The following is a 27,711-nucleotide window of genomic DNA, read 5'->3' on the forward strand; positions in this document are numbered from 1 at the left end:
AGTGGTCAAAAGTATTCACAAGAATTTCGGGGTACGAAGATCGAAAGATCAGCTCAGGAAGCGGTGGTCGGACCTGAAATTAAGAGAGCCAGAGCAGTACCGAAAGATCCGGAGAGTGCTGCAAAAAAGTAAGTAGTTCTGCTGTGTACCTATTCTTTCTGTTTTTATTCCGTTTGTGCTGCTCCATATGCTTTTCTTAATTGTAACGTTTAAAAGGGCAACTTTAATGTTCATGGGCCCATTATTCGTTCGTATCAAACATTTTTCTTTCGGCCTCTAAAACAACATTGTTTAGGCCATATGCATTTTCCCACATTTTTTTGGGCCTACTTGGATGCCAAATATTTGTTTGTGTAGATGGGTTTGTTACTCGAATGAAATGCAAACTAGATTGTGTGTAAGGAGAGGACACTGAGCAGCTGTTTTCACATCTGGACACTGGAGCACTAGTGTGGGACACAAGAACACCATTTTTATTAGGGGGCCACACAGGTGCTCCAGTGTATACTATAGGGGGGTCTCCATCTGTGAAGCTTGTACCAAACAGGTAAAGTATTGCAGCTTGACAAAGGGCAAGAAAAAAAATACATCTTGGAACTCGGCTAAAATAGACAATTGTACCCCACTTCCAAGCAATGTTTCCTATTTCTAGTTCTGCCATCAAATATCTGTGTGCTAATTATAACATTTTTGTTTTACATAGGGGAGAAAAGACTCGGAGGACACCCCTCATCCAAGGAGACCACAGACCCCCCACCTATGGAAGAAGGTGAAATACCACCAACACAAGCTGAGCAGGAGGAGGAAGAAGATGTGGTGGAAATTGGCACCACAACAGGTGAGTGTCTGCGACCACAGACTCAGGTAAGAGATGGATGGTGGCAGATCTTTGATACCTGTTTTTGTTTTGTTTCTCTCTTTTTAGGTGATCGTGATCCAGATCCTTTCACATCAGAAAGTGCCCAGATCCTGATCGGGGAGATCATGGAGTGTAATGTCGAATTGCAAAAAAAAACAGCAAAAAATCAATGATGTGATTAAAAAAAATAATAACATCATTGATGTTTTGGGGCGAATTTAAAACCCCACAAAATCACTTTTTGGATTGTGGTCCAATCTTTTAAATATTTTTGCAATGTTTTGAAAAGCCAAATTTGGAGGATGCACACAGTGTGCCAACATGTGCTATCTGCCATCACGGGAGATCAATGGACGCATTTTGGGGGTGCAACCCCTTCCTCAATTATAAAGTAGCGGTGAGGAAGGGCTTGCTCCCCCAAAACACGTCCCTTGATCCCCCGTGATGGCAGATAGCACATGTTGACATTCGTAAATTGGTGTGCATCTTCCAAATTTGGCTTTTCCAGGGGTGATTTCCCCCCATCTGAATGCTATGTCAAACCCAGTTTCTAAATACTGATGTCTGATATAGCCTTCAGGTTTTACCAAATGTGAACTTTGTAAGTTCAAGTTTTTTGCCTTTCTTGTTGGTTTTACACAAGCCTGTTTTATCTTAAATGGACATTTCGATTTTTGATAATGCTACTCCAAAAATTGTTATACAACAAACATGTTGGTTTGTTTTAAAAACCTTTGGTAAATGTACATGTGATTGTGCAGGCATAAAAAGTTGGTTACTCAAGAATGTGTGGATTATTGTCTCAACACTACAACACTTTTGGTGTGATGTAATTGCTGTTTTCTGCGAAAATGGGGGTTATTTCCTAAGGGCAAATCCACTTTGCACTACAAGTGCAGGTTCAGTGCAGTTGCAAGTGCACTTGTAGTGAAATGTGTTTTTGCATTTAGTAAATAACAGCAAACAGTGCTTTGTATAATAAGGTTACACAATCACAACATTTTCTGGACTCAACACATTTCTGTCAGGGTCAGCTAAAACAAACACAAGCAGTAAATGTCCACAAAGAATTTCTTTTTTTTTTTAATTATAAAAAGGCTTCACAGATTTGCTGGCATATTGATAGCCCCCCTACCCGCAAAGAACTCCAGGTAGCGTAACCGGAAATCACGGGCACTCAGGGAGGGCAAGCCAGGACGGCCACTTTCAAGCGCCGTCAGTGTGGTTTGATGTATCATTCCGGCCTCAGGCCCAACTGAGCCAGCATAGTTGGCCGAATGTTTCCTTAAAAAGTTATGGAGAACACAGCACGCAAGTATAATATGGTTCAGTTTATACTCCGCCATATGGATGGGTGTCATAAATAGGCAGAACCGGCTGGCCAGGATTCCAAATGTGTTCTCCACCACTCTTCGGGCTCTGGCCAGCCGGTAATTAAAAACCCTCTGTTCCGGGGTGAGGGTCCTTATTGGGAATGGCCGCATCAGGTGGTCCCCCAGCTCAAACGCTTCATCAGCAACGAACATAAATAGGAGTCCTTCAACATTGTCCTCTGGAGCTGGCAAGTCCAAGCTGCCATTCTGGAGACGCCTGTAGAACTCCGTCTGGGCGATGACTCCACCATCGGACATCCGGCCATTCTTCCCCACGTCCACATACAAGAAGTCGTAATTAGCCGACACCACCGCCAACATCACTATACTATTGAACCCCTTGTAATTATAATAGTACGACCCCGAGTTGGGAGGTGGGACGATGTGGACGTGTTTCCCATCAATTGCCCCTCCGCAGTTAGGAAAGTCCCACCGCTCGGCAAAGTGGGAGGCCACAGTCTGCCATTCCTGTGGCGTGGAAGGAAACTGTTGAGGAAAAAACAATAAACATTACTATTTTTATTCAGAAACATGGCAAGCAGATTAGACACAAACATTATGGGGCAACCTCCAGATAGCATTTATTAAGGGGAATTTAACAACGCCAAAGTATAAGGTACACCTATCATATCCCCCCCCCCCCCCCCATGGGCCATTTCTAACATTATAGGGGGTGTGTGGAAATCTTGGACAGGTAACCCTCTTCACTTCATTGAGAGATGAATGCCTAAATAATGGGTATTACTTGGAACAGCCCCTCCTTAGTTACACTATTGGCAGCCCACTGGACAGGTAAGAAGTGTCATAATACAAAGATAGAAATACACACTGTACACATTTGAGGACATTTGGACATTCTGCTATTACCTATCAAGATAATAATAGGATCCCAAAACTTTAAACAGTACCATTTGAAAGTATACAGGCAGGCCCTTGCACTACATGCTTTGGGGAATTCATCCATAAATCTGACCACAAAAGAGATGGGTATGGTGTGTATGGGTTTGGCAAAGTCAGCAGGTAGATGATTGAGGATAGACAGAGAATTGGGATCAGCTGACTTAGCAGTTGGGGGAGGGAGGGTTACTAAAAATTATTTGGGGACACCACAAAAAAAAGCCTCTGGCACTCTGCCAGAATTTAAAGCAAAAATAACATTTCCAAACATTTTAGGGGGTGTTTGGGGTAAAGCACTACTATGGAGCTGAAAAAATACATTGTTAAGTGACTACATGAGGTGAATATAGGCCAGGAGACACCATGCTGGGGATGTTATTGAAGGGCAAATATGTATGAGGGACCTAAAATAATAATTACATAAAAATCCAGCATGCATGAGAACAAAGGGGACATTCACAGCATATTCCAATCATGGTAATTAGGGAATGAGGAAAGAAATACAATATATTAGCAAACATTCAATACAATAAAATGTGATATTAAAGGATAAAAATCTTACCTTCATATACTCCTTCTGCAGGACCTGGATGATGGCAGAACAGGTCTCTGGGATAATGATACCCAGAGCCTGGGGGGAGATGCCTGTCGAGAACTTCAAGTCCTGCAGACTTCTCCCTGTCGCCAAATACCGCATGGTAGCGACCAACCTCTGCTCCGGAGTGATGGCTTGCCTCATGCAGGTATCCTGCCTGCTAATATAGGGGGTCAGCGAAGCCAACAAACGGTGAAACACGGGGTCCGTCATCCTGAGAAAGTTCCTGAAATCATCAGGATTATTCTCACGGATCTCACGGAGCAAAGGCATATGAGAAAACTGGTCACGCTGAAGCAACCAATTCTTGGTCCATGAACTCCTCCCCACCCTGTTCATGGACTGGACTTGTGTCAAGGTCAGGACCCCAACACCAAGCCCACGCACAGCACGAACTCTACGAGGAGTACGCATACGCAACATGGCTAGAAAACGGTCGGCTGCTCAGAACGAAGTAACAGAACGCACTGAAGAACAGCAAGGCCTGTGAAGAGCGACCTGAAAAACAGCAACGAGCGGACAAGATCGCACAGAAAACTCCAATACGAACTGACTGCACGCACTGAAGAGCAGATACAAACCCACAAGCACAAACTGAACAGCAGAAAACGATCTGAAAACCACGAGTCTGAAAAAGCGCGAAATGGTCTCTCACCAAACTTTTACTAACACAAGATTAGCAAAAGGAGCCCAAAGGGTGCCGCGCTTGGTTCTGAACCGGCCTTTTCTAGTCTCGTCGTACATGGTGTAAGGGACCGTGTGGTTGGCGATCGGAAATTCCGACAACTTTGTGCGACCGTGTGTAGACAAAACAAGTTTGAGCCAACATCCGTCGGAAAAAATCCTAGGATTTTGTTGTCGGAATGTCCGAACAAAGTCCGACCGTGTGTAGGCCCTATAATGATTATTGTATCAGTTTTTTGTTAATACAGAAGGAACCAGATCTGTTCCTAGAAGTTTCCAGGATCTGTATAGTTGGGATTGAATAAGAGAATGAGATCGTTAATCAATATGGATTTGGTGATGTATAATCTTTGTGCACAATGTGATAAACACGCTATAAATGTTATGTTATGTAATTATTGACAACTTTTGATGGACGTCCTTGAATGAAAATCCAAGTGGTGATAATTAATTAATATGAGCTCATTTAATATGGGTTCGAAAAGAGTGCACTCTCATTAACCACTTGCCGCCTGCCATATAGCAGAATGACGGCGGCAAAGTGGTTTCAATATCCTGACTGGGCGTCATATGACGTCCTCAGGAAATTAAGCTGCTGCGCGCCCCCAGGGGCGCGCATTGCGGCGATCGTTGGTGCGGTGTGTCAGTCTGACACACCGCAACTGCGATCTAGGTAAATAGTTTCTGACAGAGACTCTTTACCACGTGATCAGCCGTGTCCAATCACGGCTGATCACGATGTAAATAGGAAGAGCCGGTGATCGGCTTTTCCTCACTCGCGTCTGACAGACGCGGGTAGAGGAGAGCCGATCAGCTGCTCTCCTGATAGGGGGGTCTGTGCTGATTGTTTATCAGCACAGCCCCCCCCCTTGGATCCCGCCCAGGACCACCATCATGCCGCCCAGGACCACCAGGATGGCCATCCACACTGGACCACCAGGTATGCCCCCCTAGACCCTCAGGGAAATACTAATCTGTGCTCAGGCAGCTACCAATCAGTGCCCACTCACAATGCCTACCACTGCCAGTGCCACCAGGGATGCCTATCAGTGCCTCATATCAGTGCCGCGTATCAGTGCCCATCAGTGCCACGTATCAATGCCCATCAGTGCTGCCTATCAGTGCCCAGCAGTGCCACCTATCAGTGCCAAGCAGTGCCGCCTATCAGTGCCCATCAGTGCCGCCTATCAGTGCCACCCATAAAAACCCATCTTTGCAGCCTTTCAGTGCCCATCAGTGTCGCCTATCAGTGCCCATCAGTGCCCACCTGTGCCACCCATGAGTGTCCATCAGTGCCCCCTATCAATGCCCATCAGTGCTTCATATCAGTGCCACCCATCAGTGCCGCATATCAGTGCCCATCATCAGTGCCCATCAGTGCCTGCTCATTGGTGCCACCTCATCGGTGCCGCCTTATCAGTGCCCATCAGTGAAAGAGAAAACTTACTTATTTACAAAACAGAAACAAAAGCAAAACTTTTATTTTTTTCAAAATTTTCGGTCTTTTTTTTATTTGTTTAGCAAAAACCGCAGAGGTGATCAAATACCACCAAAAGAAAGCTCTATTTGTGGGAACAAAATGATAAAAATTTAGTTTGGGTACAGTGATGGATGACCGCGCAATTGTCATTCAAACTACGACAGCACTGAAAGCTAAAAATTGGTTTGGGCAAGAAGGTCTATAAGTGCCCTGTATTGAAGTGGTTAAACAACATATGTTTTGTCTGGAAAGCGTTTTGAATATGTGTTTTGTGCTAACCATTTGTTTATTTCTAGGTGGGAGATGTATTGATAACCCATTAAGACCTTTTATTTATATAGTTCCTAGATTGTACTAATCGGCATCAATATATGATTGAATTAACAGAATTAAAGAAGTAGATTACAGCTTTAATGGACTATTGTTGTTAATATTTTGTTTATATGAATGTAATGACAGTATTTGTAAGAACTGATTGTAAACAGAGCAGCCAATAATTTTGATGCTGCGTGATGGGTATTCAAGTTTCTTTCCTCCTATTAAGTTGAATTTGAAACAATAGAGAAAAATACTAGCGTTTGAGTAATAGTAACACTTTATTACATTTGGAATGGTTTACATATTTTTAACATAATGTGCTATATCTTTCTTTATTGTCCCTTCCTGTGTGTATTTATAAAGTATGATTATGCGTAAAAACAGAATCCACAGGATGTGCACAGTACAGGAGGAGAACGGGTGATACTAAAAGTTAAAAGGTAACTCAACTTTCGTGGGGGGAAAAATAGCAAATAAAGAAAAAATAATATAGCGCATATGATTGCGACACTAATCATTTTGTAGTTGAATGTTATTAAAAATGACCTTTCCTTTTCAATCTGCAGCCAATGTAATTTTCTGAGAATACATTGCAATATGGCTACTTGGAGTTTTCTGTACACAGGCTGTGTACTGACCACTCATCAGAAACAAAATTTCCTGCTTGTGTGATTGGCTTACCAATTTTCCCAGAAGTCTGCCTAAGATACAAGTCAGATTTCAGGCATCTCTTGCAACAAAAATGTTATTTTTTTTAGATATTTTTAACAGGAACCCGTCTAAAGGGATGCAGGCCCAGCAGATTTCCTCATTAGTGCCCTGTAGCTCCACATCTGACAGTTAATTATGAAACTGTGAAATTGGGCCCAATTAGCCATTTTCCCTCCCCGGTGTCATGTGACTCATTAGTGTTACAAGGTCTCAGGTGTGAATGGGGAGCAGGTGTGTTAAATTTGGTGTTATTGCTCTCACGCTCTCATACTGGTCACTGAAAGTTCAGCATGGCACCTCATGGCAAAGAACTCTCTGAGGATCTGAAAAAACAAATTGTTGCTCTACATATAGATGGCCTAGGCTATAAGAAGATTGCCAAGACCATGACACTGAGCTGCAGCACGGTGGCCAAGACCATACAGTGGTTTAACAGGACAGGTTCCACTCAGAACAGGCCTCGCCATGGTCAACCAAAGAAGTTGAGTGCACATGCTCAGCGTCATATCCAATGGTTGTCTTTGGGAAATGGAGTGCTGCCAGCATTGCTGCAGAGGTTGAAGAGGTGGGGGGTTAGCCTGTCAGTGCTCAGATCGTACGCCGCACACTGCATCAAAATGGTCTGCATGGCTGTTGTCCCAGAAGAAAGCCTCTTCTAAAGATGATGCACAAGAAAGCCTTCAAACGGTTTGCTGAAGACAAACAGACTAAGGACATGGTTTACTGGAACCATTTCCTGTGGTCTGATGAGACCAAGATAAACGTATTTGGTTCAGATAGTGTCAAGCGTGTGTGGCAGCAACCAGGTGAGGAGTACAATAACAAGTGTTTCTTGCCTACAGTCAAGCATGGTGGTGGGAGTGTCATGGTCTGCATGGCTGCATGAGTGCTGCCAGCACTGGGGAGCTACAGTTCATGGAGGGAACCATGAATGCCAACATGTACTGTGACATACTGAAGCAGAGCATGATCCCCTCCCTTCGGAGACTGGGCCGCAGGACAGTATTCCAACATGATAACTACCCCAAACACACCTCTAAGACGACCACTGCCTTGCTAAAAAAGCTGAGGGTAAAGGTGATGAACTGGCCAAGCATGTCTCCAGACCTAAACCCTATTGAGCATCTGTGGGGCACCCTCAAACGGAAGGTGGAAGAGCGCAAGGTCTCTAACATCCACCAGCTCCGTGATGTCATCATGAAGAGGACACCAGTGGCAACCTATGAAGCTCTGGTGAACTCCATGCCCAAGAGGGTTAAGGCACTGCTGGAAAATAATGGTAGCCACACAAAATATTTGGGCCCAACTTTGGGCATTTTCACTTAGGGGTGTACTCAATTTTGTTGCCAGCAGTTTAGACATTAATGGCTGTGTGTTGAGTTATTTTGAGGGGGCAGCAAATTTACACTGTTATATAAGCTGTACACTGTAGCAAAGTGTCATATCTTCAGTGAAAAAATAACCTATAAGCCGGGAAAATACCTATAAGCCTCGCACCCTGAACCAATTAAAGTAAATAAATTTAAAATGTGCTGAAAAACCTCTAAGGAGCAGCTGGTAGTGAGACCAAAGGTCTAATAATGTGTTGAAGAAAATCAAATAAATTTCATACCGTGCTCTGAATAACAATATATGCATACATAAACAATAAGGCCTCATGCACACGGACGTTTTTACAGCTGCTTTTTTGAGCTTTTTTTTCAGCTTAAAAAGGCCTGTCTATGTTAGTCTATGGCTTCATGCCCACCTAGGCGTTTTTGAGCTGCAAATGGCATAGGCGTTTTTAAGCTGTAAAACAAACCCAGGACCAGTGGGTTCTGAGAGACGTTTTTCAGCTGTAAAAACATTCTAACGCTGATAAACGCTCAAAAACGCTCAAAAACGTCATTCACCAACGTTTTTTGACGTTTTTGGTCCATTGAAAAAAAAATTTTTGAAAAAAAAAAAAAAACGCTAATGCGGAAAAACGCTCAAAAACGACCCAACGCGTTTCATCAGTAACGTCTGACGTCATCAGGAGCCATATCTCCTGATGACTTCAGACGTTACTGATGAAAAGCGGCGGGGTGTAGGGCACGTGATACGTCACTTCCACTAGTTGGAGTGCAGGTGGAACGCAAACGTTCTTCAGAGTTGTCAAGTGAAAAGATATAATAAAATATTTACAAAAATGTGAGGGGTGTACTTACTTTTGTGAGTAGAACTCCAGGGTTAGAGCTAAAATGCAGAAATATCTCACAGGATTTGAGATGGTTTTGGATGGGGGATTGTTAGTCACATGAATGAGTAGGGCATATACCAGCTTTACCAAATGACATCGTTAAAGTGATTATAAAGGTTCAGATTTTTAAAAATAAAAATAACAAACATTTTATACTTACCTGCTCTGTGCAAGGGTTTTGCACAGAGCAGCCCCGATCCTCCTTTTCTGGGGTGCCCCGCCAGCACTCCTGGCTCCTCCCCTTCATCGGGTGCTCCTACAGTAAGCCCTTTTCCCGAGTTCCGCTGCTGCATCCATTGACACAGACAGTGGGACTCGGCCCTGCCCCCTGCTCCCATGTCACTGGATTTGATTGGCAGCAACAGTAGCCAATGGTTTTGCTGCTATCAATCTGTCCAATAAGATGAGAGCTAGTGGCCGGAGCCGCTGGGCTCGTGCTTGGCTCTGGAGTGAATGGGTTCAGGTAAGAAAAAGGGACGGTCTGGGGGGGGGAGGGGGGCTGCAGCAATGAAAGTTTTTCACCTTAATGCATAGAATGCATCAAGGTGAAAAACTTTGAGACTTTACAATCCCTTTAAACACTTCCCGCCCGCTGGCCATCATATGATGTCCTTGAATTTGTGAGGGTATATCTGAATGATGCCTGCAGCTACAGTCATTATTCAGATATCGGCTTTTTCAGCCGATTCCCTACGCCATAAGAATGATCGTAGCGGCTGTTCCACTGCTTAATCGTTCTTACGGGCGTTCTTACGGGCTGCCGCCCTCCAGTGCTTCTTCCGACTCACCACTTCCATCGGTGAGTCGGAGACAGAATGCGCCGGCCCCAGATGTTTTACCATAGAGATTTCCGGTGGACCAAATGGTTGCCGGAGTCTCTATGATCATTCGGAGGCCGCACGCGATGTTTCGACATCACGCCTGGCCTCTGCATTCAAACAAATGGCGCCGCCTCGTCTGGGAAGCGAGATAGTTTTTTTGGGTTATTTTTATTTCAGGCTTCCCAGCCTAGAGGTGAGATTGGGGGGGGGGGGGGTCTTATTGATCCCATATATCACTGTAAAGAGGACTGATCATGTCATATTCCTATTACAAGGGATGTTTACATTCCTTGTAATAGGAATAAAAGTGATCAAAAAAATTATTTTTTTTTAAAAAGGGTCAAACAAAAAAAAAAGTAAAATTAACTTAAAAAAAATAAAATAAATTTAAAGCGCCCACGTTCCCGTGAGCTCGCACGCAGAAGCGAACGCATACGTAAGTCCCGCCCACATATAGAAACGGCGTTCAAACCACACATACGAGGTATCGCCGCAAACGGTAGAGCGAGAGTAATAATTCTAGCCTAGATCTCCTCTGTAAGTCGAAACATGTAACCAGTAAAACTTTTAAAAAATATAAGCGATAAGCCTATATTAATTGGTTCGCGCAAAGGTTTTAGCGTCTACAAACTATGTGTAAGATTTATGCCATTTTTATGGCATTTTTATTATAATTTTTTTCTTTTTACTAGTAATGGCGGTAATCTGCAATTTTTAGCAGTACTGTGACATTGCGGCGGACAGATCAGGCACTTTTGACACATTTTTGGGACCATTGACATTTATACAGTGATCAGTGCTATAAAAATGAACTGATTACTGTATAAATATCACTGGCAGGGAAGGGGTTAACACTAGGGGGCGATCAAGGGGTTAAATGTGTTCCCTAGTTAGTGTTTCTAATTGTATGGGGATAGGACTGACTGGGGGAGGAGACATATCGTTGTTCCTACTTAGTAGGAACAAACGATATGTCTCCTCTCCCCTGACAGAATGGGGCTTTGTGTGTTTACACACACAAAGCTCTGCTCCTGCTCTCGTGCACATGATCACGGGTGGCCAGCGGTGATCGTGCCCGCCGGCCACGCACATTGGGTTCCCCGCCGTGCAGCGGGCGCGCACCCCTCCGGTGACTGCTATCGCTCTTAAAGGTACAGACGTACCCAAACGGCGATTCATGGTAACGAACCACTTTGCCGACGTATGTCGTTGGTTAAACTTAAAGTAGAACTATAGGCAAAACTTTTTTTAAAAATTTTGGATAGAGTAAGAGAGGGCCATAACCCCTGTCAGACTTATTTTTCGCCATCTGTGTCCCATTTCTGGGATTTCCCTTCACTTCCTCTCCCATAGCCTACCAGGAAGTGAGAGGAAATCCCTGCAAATTAAGGGAATTCATTGGGAACCCCAGGTCATCAGAACCAGTTTCCCCTCTACACTTTGCTGGGGGCAACCCAAAATTTGGGATTTTATTTTACTTTCACTTTCAATGATAATGGGTAAACAGGTCAATTGGAGAGAGTGAATGGGGGCACAGACTGCAATAAAAACACACACATTTTCTAATCCATTTCCATTCTATGCAAAACTAAAATAAAGTTTTGCCTTTAGTTATACTTTAACCACTTGCCTCCCAGGCCCATTCTGACATTTCTCTCCTACATGTAAAAATCATAATTTTTTGCTAGAAAATTACATAGAACCCTCAAATATTATATATGTTTTTTTTTAGCAAAGACCCTAGAGAATACAATGGCAGTTGTTGCAACTTTTTATCTTGCACGGTATTTGCGCAGCAATTTTTCAAACACGTTTTTTTAAAAAAAAAAAAAACAGTTTTGTGCTTAAAAAAAAAAAAAAAAAAAAAACAGTAAAGTTAGCCCAATTTTTTTGCATAATGTGAAGGATGAAGTTATGCCGGGTAAATAGATACCCAACATGTCACGCTGAAAAAAATTAAGCTTAAAAGTTGCACACACTCGTGGAATGGCGCCAAACTTTGGTACTTAAAAATCCCCATACACACAAAACCTTGTTCTGTCAGGGGAGAGGAGACATATCGTTTGTTCCTACTAAGTACCAAAAATATGTAGAATATATATTAGCCTAAACTGAGGAAGAAATTTGTTTTTTAAAAACATTTTGGGGATATTTATTATAGCAAAAAGTTAAATATATTGTTTTTTTTCAAAATTGTCGGTCTTTTTTTGTTTATAGCGCGAAAAATATAAACCGCAGAGGTGATCAAATACCACCAAAAGAAAGCTCTATTTGTGGGAAAAGAAGGACATCAATTTTGTTTGGGTACAGCATCGCATGACCGCGCAATTGTCAGTTAAAACGACGCAGTGCCGTATCGCAAAAAATGGCCTGGTCATTAAGCAGCCAAATCTTCCGGTCTGTAAGTGGTTAAGAAAAGGGTGCCTCTTAAAGTACAATTAAATGTATGATGTTGGTAAATATGCCGTAGGAGACTAGTCGTATCAAGTAAAATGCTCTTTATATGTTCATTTTGTTTTTGTATCCATGGACTGAAACAAGGCTTGTTTTTTTTATTAGTTTCTGTTTTTATTGCATTTCAGCAAATGTACATAACTCCATTTGACTACATTATGTACAAAACTGAAAATTTTCTATCAAATACTTACCGTAATTTTCCTTTCCTGATGGACTCCATGGCAGCCTACATATGGGTTAATCCCGCCCCCTCATACCTTATAGGACCCCTCTCCCATAGATCTTTGATCCAGGCCAGAGGCTGTGTTCTATAACTTGGCCTACTCCAGCCTACTCCAGCCAATGAGAGGGAACTCCTGCTGCCATGGAGTCCATCAGGAAAGGAAAATTATTATAAGTATTTGATAGTAAATTTTCAGTTTTCCTGACAGACTCCATGGCAGCCTACGTATGGGAAATAACTAGCCATACACACCCGGGTGGGCAATTGCTGGTCAAAAGAAAAAGGTTTAATTGGCACCATCAACAGACAGGATATGCAAACCAAAATTAACAGAAGACAAAAAGGCCGGTTCTACGCAGCAGTGCGCCATGAACGTATTAATTGAAGAGCATGAGGCCGCCTTGCAAATCACTTCTGGGGCGACATGTCGGTAAGCCGCCCATGATGTAGAAACACCCCTGGTTGAATGGGCGGTCACCGGCTCTGGAGGCGTCAAGCCCTTAGCCTTAAAGGCCCACTAAATAGCCTGAACAATCCACGCTGCAATAGATCTGGAAGAGGCACGCAAGCCCTTGTTTTTCCCGTGGAAAAGAATGAACAGATGATCAGACTGACGAAAAGGAGCTGTGGCTTCTAGATACTGTCTCAGAGCTTCTCCAACATCTAGGGAATGAACACTGGAGCCCTCAGCTGACCTAAACGTTGGAAGAGCAATTTCCTGATTCTCGTGAAAGACAGATGAGACTTTGGGGTTTTGAACCCAGCATAGGAATCAAAACTACCCAATCAGGGAAAAAGGTTAGGAATGGCTCTTTGTATCCCAGAGAGCTAATTTCAGAGACCCTCTTGGCCAATGTTATGGCCACCAGGAAGGCAACTTTTAGAGAAAATTCCTTGCTAGGGAAAGTTCAGTTGATCTGTGTGTCCCATCTCTCTTCCTGAGAAGAAATCCAGGACAAGGAGCAGATCCCACAATCTCGGTTTTCTCTGAGGTCTGAGCCTTATTGCTCCTCTGAAAAACTGCCGAGTAAGAAAATGTCTAGCCCAGTATATGCCCGTGAAGGCAGAAATTGCAGAGACTTGAACCCGCGAGGAGCTGACTGACAAGAAAAGATCTAGGCCCGATTGTAGGAAGCCCAGGATATCCTGTATCTTCGGGTTTTTGCAAGAACCTGCAGTGGTGGAAATGTAGTCTGCAAATTTTGACCAAATCCTTTGGTAGACTCTCTTGGTACCTGCTCTTTTGGCATTCATCAACATGGAGATGGCCCTGCTTGGACAACCTAGGGCCTTCAGCCTTCCCCTCTCAAAAACCAAGCCATCAGATGCAAAGGCCCAGGGACAACGACACCTCGTGTAGTACCTCTCTTCAGTTTGAAATTGCATGGGGAGGTGAATAGGTTTACGTCCGGTATGGCTCCCAGGCACAGTACCCACTTGAAGACTTTGGTGTGGAGAGCCCATTCGTTGTTGTCTAGAGACACACTCAAAAGAAAGTCTGCCTGAACGTTCTGATCTCCGAGGAGATACACAGCTGTCAAATTTGCCAAGTTCACTTGGGCCCAGGACATGATAGGCTCTACTTCCTTCAGCAGGGAGAGAGTGCGACTACCTCCCTGCCTCTTGATGTATGAGACTGCTGTTGTGTTGTCCAATCTTAAGAGAACTGAGGTTCCCGCCGTTAAGTGGTGAAAGGCTTGCAGAACGCAAAACGCTGCCCGGAGCTCCAGAACATTCAAAATTATCCCGCGTGACGGAAAACCATTTGCCTTGGGCTACTTCTGTCAGGCAGTAAGCGCCCCAGCCCCTGTTGCTGGCATCTGTTGTGACCTTAATCCAGGAAACAGGCACTATGGGGTGACAGTTGAAAAGATTTCTCCGCTGCAACCACCAAGGAAGGCTGTCCCGCTTGGACGGAGTTATCTGAATGATCTCGGGACCCTGGATCTCACTGCTGGAGGAAACCCTTCTGGGGGGGCTGCATTTTCCACTGTGCCCATTTCACCATAGGTGTTGTGGCCACCATGGTGCCGATGATCTTCAGACACTGTGAGGCCCTGAGATGAGAGGAGGACATTGCAAGACGAATTCTGTCCTGGATCACCGGAATTTTCTCCAGGGGCACGAAGATGGTGCTCCTGAGTGTGTTGAATTGAGCCACGAGGAAAATCAGGGACTGTGTAGGTTCTAGGTGGCTCTTCTCCCTGTTCAATAGCCAGCCGAACTCAAGTAGAGTGGAGATGACCTGAGATCTGTGGATTAACAGCTGCTCCCTGTCCTGAGATAGTAACAGCAGGTCGTCCAAATAATGATGCAGACGGATACCTCTGATCCTGATCAGTGCCACGATAGCCAATAAGAGTTTTGAAAATACACAAGGCGATGTCGTACGCCCGACAGATAAACTGAAGGTGGACTTGATCTACCGCAAAGCGAAGAAATTTCTGGAACTCTTCTGCTATCGGGACATGGAAGTAGGTGTCCTTCAGATCTATGGACACGAGCCAGTCGCCTGGCTGAATTGCCTGACGGATTGTGAATAATATCCATTTTGAATTTATCTTTCAGGATGAAAGAATTCAAGTGGGCCAGGTCTATGACTGGTCTCCAGGAGCCGTTCTTTTTCCGAACCATGAAGATCTTTCACCGGTTGGAACTGGTATGGCGGCTCCCTGAGCCACTAGAGAGTCCACGTATGACAGAAGGACTTGCTTTTTCTCTTCTGAGTGAGGCAAGGCTGCGGGTACAAACCAGAGTGTGGGTGGGCTGCTGAACATCTAGGCATGTCCTGAGGAGACCGTTTTGATGGTCCAGTAATCTTTAATCGAGGCTGCCCAGACGTGCTGAAAGCGGAGTAAATGAGCCCCAACTTGCTCCGCCTGGACAGGCCCTATTTCAGAAGGACTTAGAGGCTTTCATGTCCACAGGAAGATGCTTTCTTTGAGGATTTTTGGCCTGAAGGATGATTTCTTTTCCAGTTCTCCCTGAACTCACGGCCAGGTCTGTAGCGGTGAGCGTCTCTCGCACGATCCGGACCTTGCCTGGGCTGAGCTTTTCTCTCACCCAGCAGGAGACGATCCTGGGGTAAGAATCCTGACTTTCCCCCGTGGCACAGGTGATGGCACTGTCTAAATTGTTCCCAAAGAGAGAGGGGCCCTCAAAGGGAATCCTGCACCATGCCTGCTTAAACGCAGGGTCGGCTACCAACGGGCGCAGCCACAAGGCATGCTTAGCTGTGATGGACGAGAGCATGACTCGTGCCACCAGGCGAATTATGTCAAGAGAGGCTTCCCCCCAGAAAGACTGACGCCAACTTCAGTTCATGTACTGGTGAACCCCTGGCAATTTCTTCTGAGACACTGCTAAGGATGTGTCCACGCCAGGTCTCCATCGCTTTGGACAGGGCTGCAAGGGCCAGGGCTGGTATACAGGCCATACCTGCCATAATGTAGATCCGTTTGAAGTCGGTATCGATCTTCCTCTCCAAGCTATCCCTGAAGGAAACGGTGTCTTCCAGTGGGTATTGTGATGTGCCTCACCAATCTCATTAGGGCTGCGTCAATGAGAGGAGCCAACTCTAGATGTTTTACATCCTTGCTCTTGAACGGATACATCTTTGCTATTTTAATTAGCAGGGAATTCTTCCTCTTGATGCCACTCCATTCATCTGTAATAATTTCGCCAAGTTCTCCCAAGAAGGGGATGTTTGGCCGCTCTTTCTTAAGGTGTTTGAAATACTTCCTCTGTTTGGAGGGTGCTTCCACTGGCTCTTCCCACCTCAAAGCTTCTTTGACTGCTTTGACTCTGGTACTAGGGAAAAATCAAAACCCACGCCAAGGTCATCCACCTCCACCTCACTGTCTGAGGCTATACTTGGGGGGTGGCTAGGATGAGAGGGACCCAGAGCCTCAAGATCATCCCCCGCAGGGGCTGATGCTGTGTCGACAGAAGGGTTGAAGGTACGGCCAGAGTCTGTTCTACTTAAGGATTCTTGTACCACCCTTCTGAATAGTGATTCCACTTGTTGGTCTCCACCTTCTCTTTCCCTTACAGCTCGGGTATAGCATGGCTCACAGAGCGATTTACCCTCGGGGACCTGAGCTCCACATCTCCAGCAAGCTTTCTTTTCAGAGCGGCTGGAATGGCGATGAGAGCGGTGCCCAGACGTGGTCTCTGTGACGCCTACACCTAGAGGATGATCTATGATGTCTGGAACTTGACGACGAGGAATGACGGTGTTGTGACCTAGGATGGTCTTTATCGTCGTTGGTGTTCAGACCTAAAAGGGTTGAGAGGAAAGGAAGAGTTAACACGCTCCTGGTGAATAACCCAAACAAACAGGCAGAAGAAAAAAACAATCCTACCTGCAGCGTAAGGGTTGGCCACAGGGGAGTGGTGACACATCCATGGCAGAAAGTAACAGAAACTGAAAAGCAATCAGGATAACCATCAGACAGAAATCATAGAGTAAGCAGCCAGCAGCTATAGCCTGCAGCCTGAGCACCTACCTCAGCTGTAGGGTGTAGTGTGCCTGGGGAAACTGCCACCTAAGCCCGCAGTCTATCCCAAGGATCAGCTGCTCTGACAGCTGTTTAAATCTGCCGCCTGATGATGATGTCACCGTGCGCATGCACAACCACCGTCATCATGCTGGCACCGCGCATGTGGGAACCAAGCCTCAGTCACACCCATGGCCTGTGGCTGCGTAGAGGGCTCTGAGGACACAGAAGTGGCGGATTGGATCGCAGATGCGTTCCAGTCACCATACCAATGGGCAGAGGAGCATTTTAAAACAAAAGGAAAGGCACAGACAACACAGATAGAAGAAATGGGGAGGTCGGTGACTGTGTTCTCATAGATATAATGCCACATCCAAAAAATATCATATACATAACAGACATATGATGGTTTTTCACAACCTCGGCTTCTGGATCCAGTTTCCAACACAGAGGAGATTAACCTCTGCGGGGTTATTAAGACCTTTCTATGAGACACAGCTCTCCTTTTCTTTGCTTTTAAATAGAATTATGGAAAGTTTTATTTGTGATACCATCACAGTACATGTAAGTGTATTTAATACAAAAAATTATATCGCTCACAATAATATATGTACTTTTTGAAATAATGTTTATTGACATTGCATGGGAAAGATTTATGGCATTTTTATGGCATTTTTTTTTTACTAGGAATGGCGGTGATCTGCGATTTTTAGTGGTACTGAGACATTGCGATGGACAGATCGGAGACTTGACACTTTTTTTGGGACCATTAGTGTTCATACAGCTGCCATGCAGCGGCGGCGCGCACGCCCTCTGGTGGCCGAAAATGGGTAGGAAGTAAAGCACAGCAAGCCCGGCGGGGAGACAACCCGACTGGGCACATTCTCAGAATGAACAGCAATGGGAGGTAGCAGTCGGTGTGAGGTGTACTGACAGCATCTGCCTCGAGGGGTGGAATAGAGTTGCCACCTCATCCCTTTAAAACCGAACACATATTAATTACACAGGTTCTGTGGCTGATTAAGGTGGTAATTAAACTCACTTGGTGCCTTATCTGCACTAAATTAGTCTCAGAACCTGTGTAATTCATATGTGTTCGGGTTTAAAGGGATGAGGTGGCAACCCTAGGGTGGAATGCAGACTGGCCAGTCCATACACAAGTGGGGAGACTTCCAGGAGGGATGGTGTGTCCCTGCACCTTCCCTACTTGCCTGGAACCTCTCTCTGATGCTAATCACGATCCCTTAGACACGGGTTACCTGTCCCTACTCTAGCCACACACAAAATGTGCCCAAGCCCAGGAGCCAAGGTCTTAAATAGACTCTGCCCCACCCAGGATGGCCGCCAGAGTCATATAGGGGGCTAGCATCCAGTGAGATAGCTGCCCCTGTGACCCAGGAAACCATAGAGGAACTAAGTTCTTCTTGACTTCCTCTACTTCTGCAATGCTGCTGGGGTTGAGAGCAACCTGCAGGGGAAAAAGCAGACTGCACCTGCCTACACTTTCTCCTCTCATTGACAGATGCTGTTCCCAGCATCTCAACACAGTAAAGAACAACGTGAAAACTGAAATAGACTTAAGTAAGACACAAACAGGAAAAAGTTCAAACAACACAGTCAGAGTACTTTGAAGGGAGCTGCCCGCAGATAGACCGCGTGGGGCAGCAGACCTCACGGTCCTTGCTGGAATCACCGCTTAAGCAGTCATTTTCAACTTATGGTTCCAGAGCCTCAGGTATACAGGAGTCGGCAGGTCCAACCATAACCCCAGCACCCAGGCTCAAGGCTGACTCCTCAGAATGTTCAAGACAGTCAATGGAGCCCGCAGGGGCTTCTGAACTGTCCGTAGACACTGTACTGGGGCTTTCTTCTTCCGAATCAGCAGAGGCTGAAGGATCCAGCACAGGAAGAGACAGGTACTATTCATCGGGAACCTCTTGTACTGGCGGGAAATCCATGGTGGTCTTGTGCCACTCTATCTCCGGTAGGATTGGAAGACCAGTCGCCACTTAGCACACAGGGTCTCCACAGGTTGCAGTGGAGCCGTCTCTTGATGGGGTTGGGACCCTCCGAGATTATATCGTATACTGGCGTTGGAGGAAAGGACTGCTTTGCAACCTGATAGGGGGTCTAAGTGCTCCCACTTAGTATCTGATTTGCTGCCACTTTCGCTTTAAGGCCTCATGTACACTGCTGCTGGTAAATGGACGTTCAGAGGCATTTGGCTGCTTTTTCCAGCTGCCCCTGAACTCATCCAATGTCATCTTATGTGTACATGCATACAGGTTTGTTTAATGTCATTTTTAGGCACTTGAGTTTAGAGGCCTTTTTTGGAAAGCAAAAAAATGAGTTCAGATGCTAAGTTTAGAGGCATTTCAAGCGCCAAACGCTTTTAAACACGTCTAAACGCGGTAACTCATGTTTAGCCGTGTTTCATTTACAGGCATTTTTCATTTTTGGCTATTTCGAAAAAAAAAAAAATTTTCTCAAACCCTTCAAAACGCAAAGTCTGCTAAACATGGCTAAATGCGGCAATGTAAACACGGCAAAACTGAAGTTTTAAACGTGGGTTACTATCTCTCAAGTTAAACCATTCAGGAGAGGTTGTAAAAACATCCCGTATACATTAAGCCTTAGTGCCGGTTCACACAGGGGCGACTTGTCAGGCGACCTAGCCACCTGACAAGTCGCGTCCCATTCTGTACTACGAAACCGTTCTAATAGGAGCGACGCAAGTCACTCTGACTTAGAAAAAGGTTCCTGTAGTATTTTTGGGGCGACTTCAGGCGACTTGCATTGACTTCTATGCAGAAGTCGTTTTGCAAATCGCCGCTGAAGTCGTGTGCAGGTCGCCTCGGTGAGTCGACCTGCAAGTCGTGCCGCCCCTGTGTGAACCGGCACTTAGTGTTCTTCAACAACATCTGGTCTCCCAGGTGCAACAAAAGTTCCTTTAGAGTAAACCCCTCAGCCAAGTCCTTTGTGTTTCCAGCACCACCTACTTGGATTTTCTATATCTGGTCCCAGTGTTCCTGCACCTAGCGTTAAACTCTCTAGAAAGCCCAGCAGTAGGGCTACCAGTAGCCTGCCATAGTGTCCAAACATCAGGTAAAATGGGGTGTGACCTGTAGCCCAATGCACTGTGTTGTAGGCCCAGACCACAGCTCCCATATTTTAGGGCCATCTGTCTTGGTGCCCATAGCATGCCTAGCAGGGTGTGACTGAAGCGTTCACAAGCTCCATTGCCCTGCAGGTGGTAAGAAGTGGTATGCAGCATCCAGATACCACTGAGGTGGCACAGTTTGGACATGATCAGTGACTCAAAGTTTGGACGTGTTTCCAAAATGGTTTAGCTGTGGTCAGTCCTTGGTGGGGACTACCACAACGAAGTGGTCAATAAAAACTAGAGCATAGTGATACCCTGAGGGGGAGCTGGATATTCACCACAGTTTGTTTAGTGTGACGCTCAGGGTGATGCTGCAACCACTGCAGGAGTGCCAGCAAGGGATGGAGCTCGTCCTAGCTCCTGTAGTCACTGGAAGGAAGAGAGGAAAGATCCCTGGTGCTGCACATCCACCGAGCCATATGGTGGTATGAGAGAGACAACCTCAGCCTGGGCTTCTGCCAGGCCACGCCCCCAACGTGTCTCTCTTCCTTCCGGGGAGCTGGATATTGTCACTGTGACCAGTACAAATGGCTCGGAGTTGGTAATAGCCATGGCTGTCACCTTTTCAGGGGGGACCTTATGCACGGAGCAGGCTTTATACTTCCGGGAAGCCTTCTAGACTCAGTCAGCCAGCCGCGGGCAAAAGAATTATCTCCTGACCAGGGTCTCAGTTCAGTCCAACCCAAAGTGCCCACTTGCAGCATGCAGCAACTGGCAGTTTTGGAGAATGTCTGCCTGGGGCACCACAATCTGCAGTATGTTCCGCTGTTTGGTAGGGATGCGCGCCTAGCGGTAAAGTACATTGTCCCACATCTCAAGCCGATCTCACTGTCTCTGTGTTGGAGAGTTTCTGACACTCGTGAGAAGATGGCTTACACTGACGCAAGAGGAAGTGTTGTACCTGCATGAGATTGAGGTTCTTTTGTTGGATCAGAACTGATTCCTCCCAGGTGTGGATTTCTGTGGGTGCTGCCTGGGGGACTGTGGCCCCCTGAGGGAGTGTGAAGCATCTGCTGAAGGTAGGACAGAGGCTATGTCGATGTCCTCCTGGCTGGAATCCTCCCCTGGGCGTTCCATCAGATAGCAAAAGCATCTGTGTGTCTGTTAAGCTTCCTGGGCTTGTACTGGATCTTGAATTTGAACCATGCTAGTCGAGCAACCCACCTTTGCTCTAATTCCCCCAGTTTAGCTGTCTCCGGGTAGGCAAGGGGGTTGGGGTATATATTATGTTTTTTTTAAATTCATTAAAGTGTATTTTTCCCCAAAAAAATAGCGTTTGAAAAACCTCTGCGCAAAAACAACGTGACATAAAAAATCTCAACCACCGCTATTTTATTCTCTAGGGTCTCTGCAAAATATATACATATAAAATGTTTGGGGGCTCTAAGTAATAATCTAGCAAAATATAGTGATAACTTGTAAGCAACTGCATTCTAGTGTGACCTGGCTCCTAAAGCCCAACTCTAGGAAACCTGAAAATTATCCCTTGTAGTGGGGCTGCACCTGCACTAAAAAGGTTATTTACTTGTTTAGTCTAGGAGAAAGAAGTGCTTTAACTTACCAATCTTCCTTTTCAGATGGTGCTCCCCATGCTTTGGTGGTGGACTGTTCCTTATTTCATCACCTTCAGTGCAAGGCTATGGCCCTAGCATTGGTCTTGCAGATGTCAGAAATGTAGACCGTTGGAGCAAAGAGGAGAAGATGCTGCAAGGACCAGTCTAGCAGCATGGGCAAGTGTAGAATCAAGTAAGTAAATATTGTTAACAAGTCCCCTATACCTAAACAAACAATTAAGCCTTGCAGTGCTTGCAAAGCCCAACTGCAAGGGATCATTTTCGAGTTTCCCAAAGTCAGGCTTTAACCACTTCAATACCGGGCACTTTCACCCCCTTCCTGCCCTGGGCAATTTTCAGCTTTTAGCGCGGCACATTTTGAATGACAATTACTCATGCAACACTATACCCAATTGAAATTTTTCTCATTTTTTGAGACAGATAGAGCTTTTTTTTGGGTGGTATTTATTCACCACTGCGTTTTTTATTTCTTGCTAAGTAAACGAAAAAAGTTTAAAAAAAAAAGTTTTTCTTCATTTCTGTTATATATTTTTTGAGAATAAATATTTTTCTTCTTCACTGATGTGTGCTCATTAGGCAGCATTGATGGGCACTCATGAGGCTGCACTTATGGGCACTGATGTGCACTGATAGACAATGATGATTCTGCACTGATGAGGCAGCACCGACTGGCACTGATAAGTTGCATTGATGGGCACTGATGAGGCAGCACTGATAAGCTGCACTGATGGGGCTGCACTGATCATCTGGGCACTGAAGATCAGTGCCCTGATTATCAGTATAAATGCTGTCCCCGTTGTGCCCTGACAGATTGGCTCTCCTTTCCTCACACGCTGTCTCTGTGTGAGGAAAGGAGAGCCGATAATTAGCAAACCATTGTTTACATTCTGACAGCTGTGATTTGACACAGCTGATCGCATGTTAAAGAGCCGATGTGATTGGCCCTTTATGTGATCTGTTCAAAGCACACAGTGGTCACAGAGCACGCCCCAAAGGGAGGTGTGCATGTGGGAGGACATCCTGGGACATCCTCCCAGAACTGGAGACCCACGCTGTAGCTGTCTAACTGTCAGAAACCATGAATCAGACTGAGACAGAAGTACAGTTAAATCTCACTTGTTTAATAATAATAATAAAAAGGTAAACAGAGTAAACGTAGTCAAAACATAGCCAGAGTTCAGGAACCGGAACGGATAGTCAGACAAGCCAAAATGTCAGGGAGCCAGAGATGAGCATAGTAGAACAGCAAGCAGGATCTGGAGCCAGAAGGAATGTCAGCCAAGCAAGTCTTGAACAGGAACACAGGAGAGCGTCTTTATAGATGTGACCAAGGCGAAGACAGAGATCATCTGGGCTGGACGGCTTAAGTAGGCAGGACTGACGAGCAGGATATCAACAGGTAAGTCACTGTGGAAAGAAAGGAGCGGGCAATTAGCCGACAGCTGAGCGGTCAGCTTTGAGAAGGAAGGGCTGAGCCCAGCCCTGACAGTACCCCCTCCTCAATGACCCCTCCTCCTCGGAGGACCACCAGGCTTGAGTGGAAAATGTCTATGGAAATCACGGAGAAGGACAGGGGCATGTACGTCCGAGGATGAGACCCAAGAACGTCCCTCTGGACCGTACCCTTTCCAATGCACCAGGTACTGTATGCGTCCACGGAACCTACAGGAGTCAACAATGGACTGTACTTCATACTCCTCATGCTTCTCAACCTGTACAGGGTGAGGACGCGGCACTGAGGTGATAAAGCGGTTGCAGACCAAAGGTTTTAATAAGGAGACATGAAATACATTCAAGATACGCATATTAGAAGGAAGGTCTAATGCGTAAGCCACTGGGTTAATCTTGCGAAGAATACAGAAAGGCAGAAAATAAACTGAGGTACGAACTTCAGAGAGGGAACACGAAGTCGGAGGTTGCGAGATGACAGCCAGACCCTGTCTCCAACCTGGTAGGAAGGCGCAGGCAGGCGTCTGCGGTCAGCATGGCGTCTGTACCTATTATTAGCATGTCGCAAGTCTCCTGGACTTGTGCCCAAGTGGAATGAAGACCACGGAGATGCTCCTCTAACACCGGAATACTCTGCGGAACAAACGAGTCAGTCAACATGGAAGATAGTTCGCCATAAACAGGTACAATCGGGAAGCAGAATTCAAGGCACTATTGTGAGCAAACTCTGCCCACGGTAAGAGGTCTGACCAGTTGTTATGGTGGTCAGAAATATAGCAACGTAGGAATTTCTCCAGGAACAGATTGGCTCGTTCTGCTGCCCCATTAGACTGCAGGTGATACGCAGAGGAGAAAGCAAGCTGAATTCCCAACTGTGCACAAAAGGCTCGCCAGAACTGGGACACAAACTGACTACCCCTGTCCGAGACAATCACTTTGGGTAGCCCATGTAAGCGAAAGATCTCCCGAGCAAAAATGGAAGCCAGTTCCTTAGAAGTGGGCAACTTCTTAAGTGGAGTACAATGGGACATTTTCGAGAACCGGTCAACCACCATAAGGATAACTGTGTTGCCCTGGGAGTTGGGTAATTCTACAATGAAATCCATAGACAGGTGGGTCCAGGGCCTCTCTCTATTGGGTATGGGTTGTAGGAGGCCCACTGGAAGGCGTTGTGGAGTGTTCCTCTGAGCACACATGGAACAGGCAGCTATGAAGGCAGTTACATCAGCATGTAAACTAGGCCACCAGAATTGTTGGGAAATGGCCCAAAAGAGTTGATTCTTCCCAGGGTGGCCAGCAGCCTTGGGAGAATGGTAAGTCTGGAGCACGGCAGTACGGAGACTCTCTGGGACAAAGCAGCGGTCACAAGGTTTCTCAAGGTTTCTCAGGAGGAGCATGGACCTGAACGGCAAGAATTTTGTCACCCAAAGGAGAAGTGAGACTAGTGCGACCTGTAGCCAGAATACAATTTTTTATTGAGAAAACCCAATCAGAGGGTAATATGCATGTAGAGGAGAGGAGCCGAGCCTGTGACGTCACGCAGCCACAATGGTACTGATATAACCCAGGACAACCGAAGACTGTTCCTTGCAGATGAGATCCAGCGTAGCTGTTCACCAGTGGCTCATTCAGGCTTGTCTGACCCCTGTAATTAAGGGGTCCACCTTTTCCGGTACTGATATAACCCAGGACAACCGAAGACTGTTCCTTGCAGATGTGATCCAGCGTAGCTGTTCACCAGTGGCTCATTCAGGCTTGTCTGACCCCTGTAATTAAGGGGTCCACCTTTTCCGGCACTGATATAACCCAGGACAACCGAAGACTTTTCCTTGCAGATGAGATCCAGCGTAGCTGTTCACCAGTGGCTCATACAGGCTTGTCTGACCCCCTGTAATTAAGGGGTCCACCTTTTCCGGTAAGCGCACTCTCATGATTAAACATATCACATCTGATGCGTTATGAAAAGGGACTTGCCTGCTCGTGACAAGAGGAATTGAATTGAAGTTTGATTTTATGGACTCTTATAAAATAAATTTTTTAGATTTTCTTTGCGCTGCACTTATTTGTTTATTGATTGTTATTGAGGTTGGTTAATTCCTTTAGTGTTCAGCTTGCATCCGTCATTACGTATAGTTTGTGCTGATTGCCCTTTATTTTTTATGTAGCCAGAATACGATCAGGAGGAATCATAGGAACCGGAACTCACTCCATCTTGGAAGTGGAGGAAAATTGTCGCGACAAAGCGTCAGCCCTTACATTCTTAGTATCGGGTAAGAATGAGACACTGTAATTGAAACTAGACAAGAAAAGAGCCCATCGCGCCCTTCTGGGAGAGAAGCGTTTAGCCTCAGACAAGAATGTGAGATTCTTATGGTCAGTAAGAATGAGAACCGGCACAGTGGTATCTTCGAGGAGATGTCTCCATTCTTTCAGGGCTAAAATGATCGCTAACAGCTCTCTGTCACCAATCTCGTAATTGCACTCCGCAAGTGACAATTTCTTGGAAAAGTAGCCACAAGGATGCATAACGCTCTCAGAGGTAGGACGTTGAGACAGAGGGGTGCCAACTCCAGTCTCAGAAGCATCAACCTCAAGGATAAAAGGTAAGGTAGGATCAGGATGTACCAACACAGGAGCAGAAACAAAGGCAGCCTTGAAACTCTCAAAGACCTTAATTGACTCCGGAGACCAACTCTGTGGGTTACCGTGCTTTCTGGTCATATCAGTCAGGGGCTTGACCAGAGATGAGAAGTTATGAATATATTTCCGATAATAGTTGGCAAAGCCAAAAAAACGCTGCAGAGGACGTAAACCCACGGGTCGGGGCCACTGTTGGACTGCTGAAAGTTTCTCTGGGTCTATCGAAAAACCAGCAGTGGAAATGACATAACCCAGGAATTTAACCTGTTCACAATGGAATTCGCACTCTCCAGTTTACAATAGAGATTGTTCTCTCTTAGTTTCTGAAGCACACAACAAACATCTGTGTGGGGGCTCTCCAGGGACTTGGAAAATATGAGGATATCATCGAGATAAACCACCACACACAAATGCAAAAAATCTTGGAGGACATTGTTAATAAATTCCTGGAAAACTGGTGGGGCGTTACAAAGACCAAAAGGCATTACGAGGTACTCATAATGACCTGTTCTGATATTAAACGCAGTTTTCCACTTGTCGCTCTCCTTAATCCTCACGAGATTGTATGCCCCTCTCAAATCAAGCTTTGTGAAAACCGTTGCTCCCTTGAGATGGTCAAATAACTCCATAATCAATGGAATCGGATAGGCATTCTTAATCGTGAAACGATTGAGACCCCTATAATTAATACAAGATTTCAGTTCACCACTCTTCTTCTTCACAAAGAAGAAACCAGCACCAGCAGGAGATGGGGATTTGCGGATGAAACCTTGAGAAAATGCATCTGCAACATACTCCTCCATGGCCCTATCCTCCAAGACTGCCAAAGGGTAAACCTGGCCACGAGGGGTTATGGCACCAGGTTGAAGGTCAATTGCGCAATCATACGACCAGTGTGGAGGCAAACTACCGGCTTGACCTTTGTCAAAGACACCACTAAAATCACGGTACTCCACCGGCAGGGAGGAGAGTAAAGAGGTGCACAGGACTTTGGCTACCTTCTGGAAGCATGTCTTACTGCATTGTGGCGACCAAGAGAGAACCTCAGCACAGAGCCAATCAAAAGAGGGGTTGTGCCTATGTAACCAAAGATAACCAATAACCAGCGGAAACTTAGGTGAGGAAATAACTTGGAATTGGATTATCTCATGGTGAAGAGCCCCTATGGCCATGGACAGTGGAACAGTCTCATGAGTCACATGGGCAGGCTGTAGAGGTCTCCCGTCAAGAGCCTCATTGGCAAGTGGAGTGTCACGCAGCTGTAGCAGAATCGAGTGCTTCGATACAGAGGCAGCATCAGTGAACAGGCCTGCAGCCCCAGGGTCGATTAGAGCCTGTATCTCGACGGACAACTCAGCCCAAGAAAGGGTAACCAAAACCAGGGGCTTATCCTTCCGGATAACTGGGGATGAAACAACGCCACCTAAGGTCTGTCCATGACAGGACCTCATGGTTCGGGTGGACGGGTAGGACAAGACTTCAAAAAGTGACCTGCCTGGCCACAATAAAGGCACAATCTCTCACTCCTCCTAACGGTTCTCTCATCCGCAGAGAGACACGTGAAGCCCGAGTGCATGGGTTCATCTTTAAAGACCGACTCGGTACCAGGAGGCATGGGAGGTGAGGGAGGCAAGGGTGGGGCTGCAAAGTTCAGAGACCAATGTACAGGAGGCATCCGCAAACATTCCTTAAAAGGAAGTCTTTCTCTGAGTCTGGAGTCAATGAGGATGGCAAACAGGATCAACTT

This window comes from Aquarana catesbeiana, linkage group LG10, assembly GCF_042186555.1.
Source record: "Aquarana catesbeiana isolate 2022-GZ linkage group LG10, ASM4218655v1, whole genome shotgun sequence".
Lineage (NCBI taxonomy): Eukaryota > Metazoa > Chordata > Amphibia > Anura > Ranidae > Aquarana > Aquarana catesbeiana.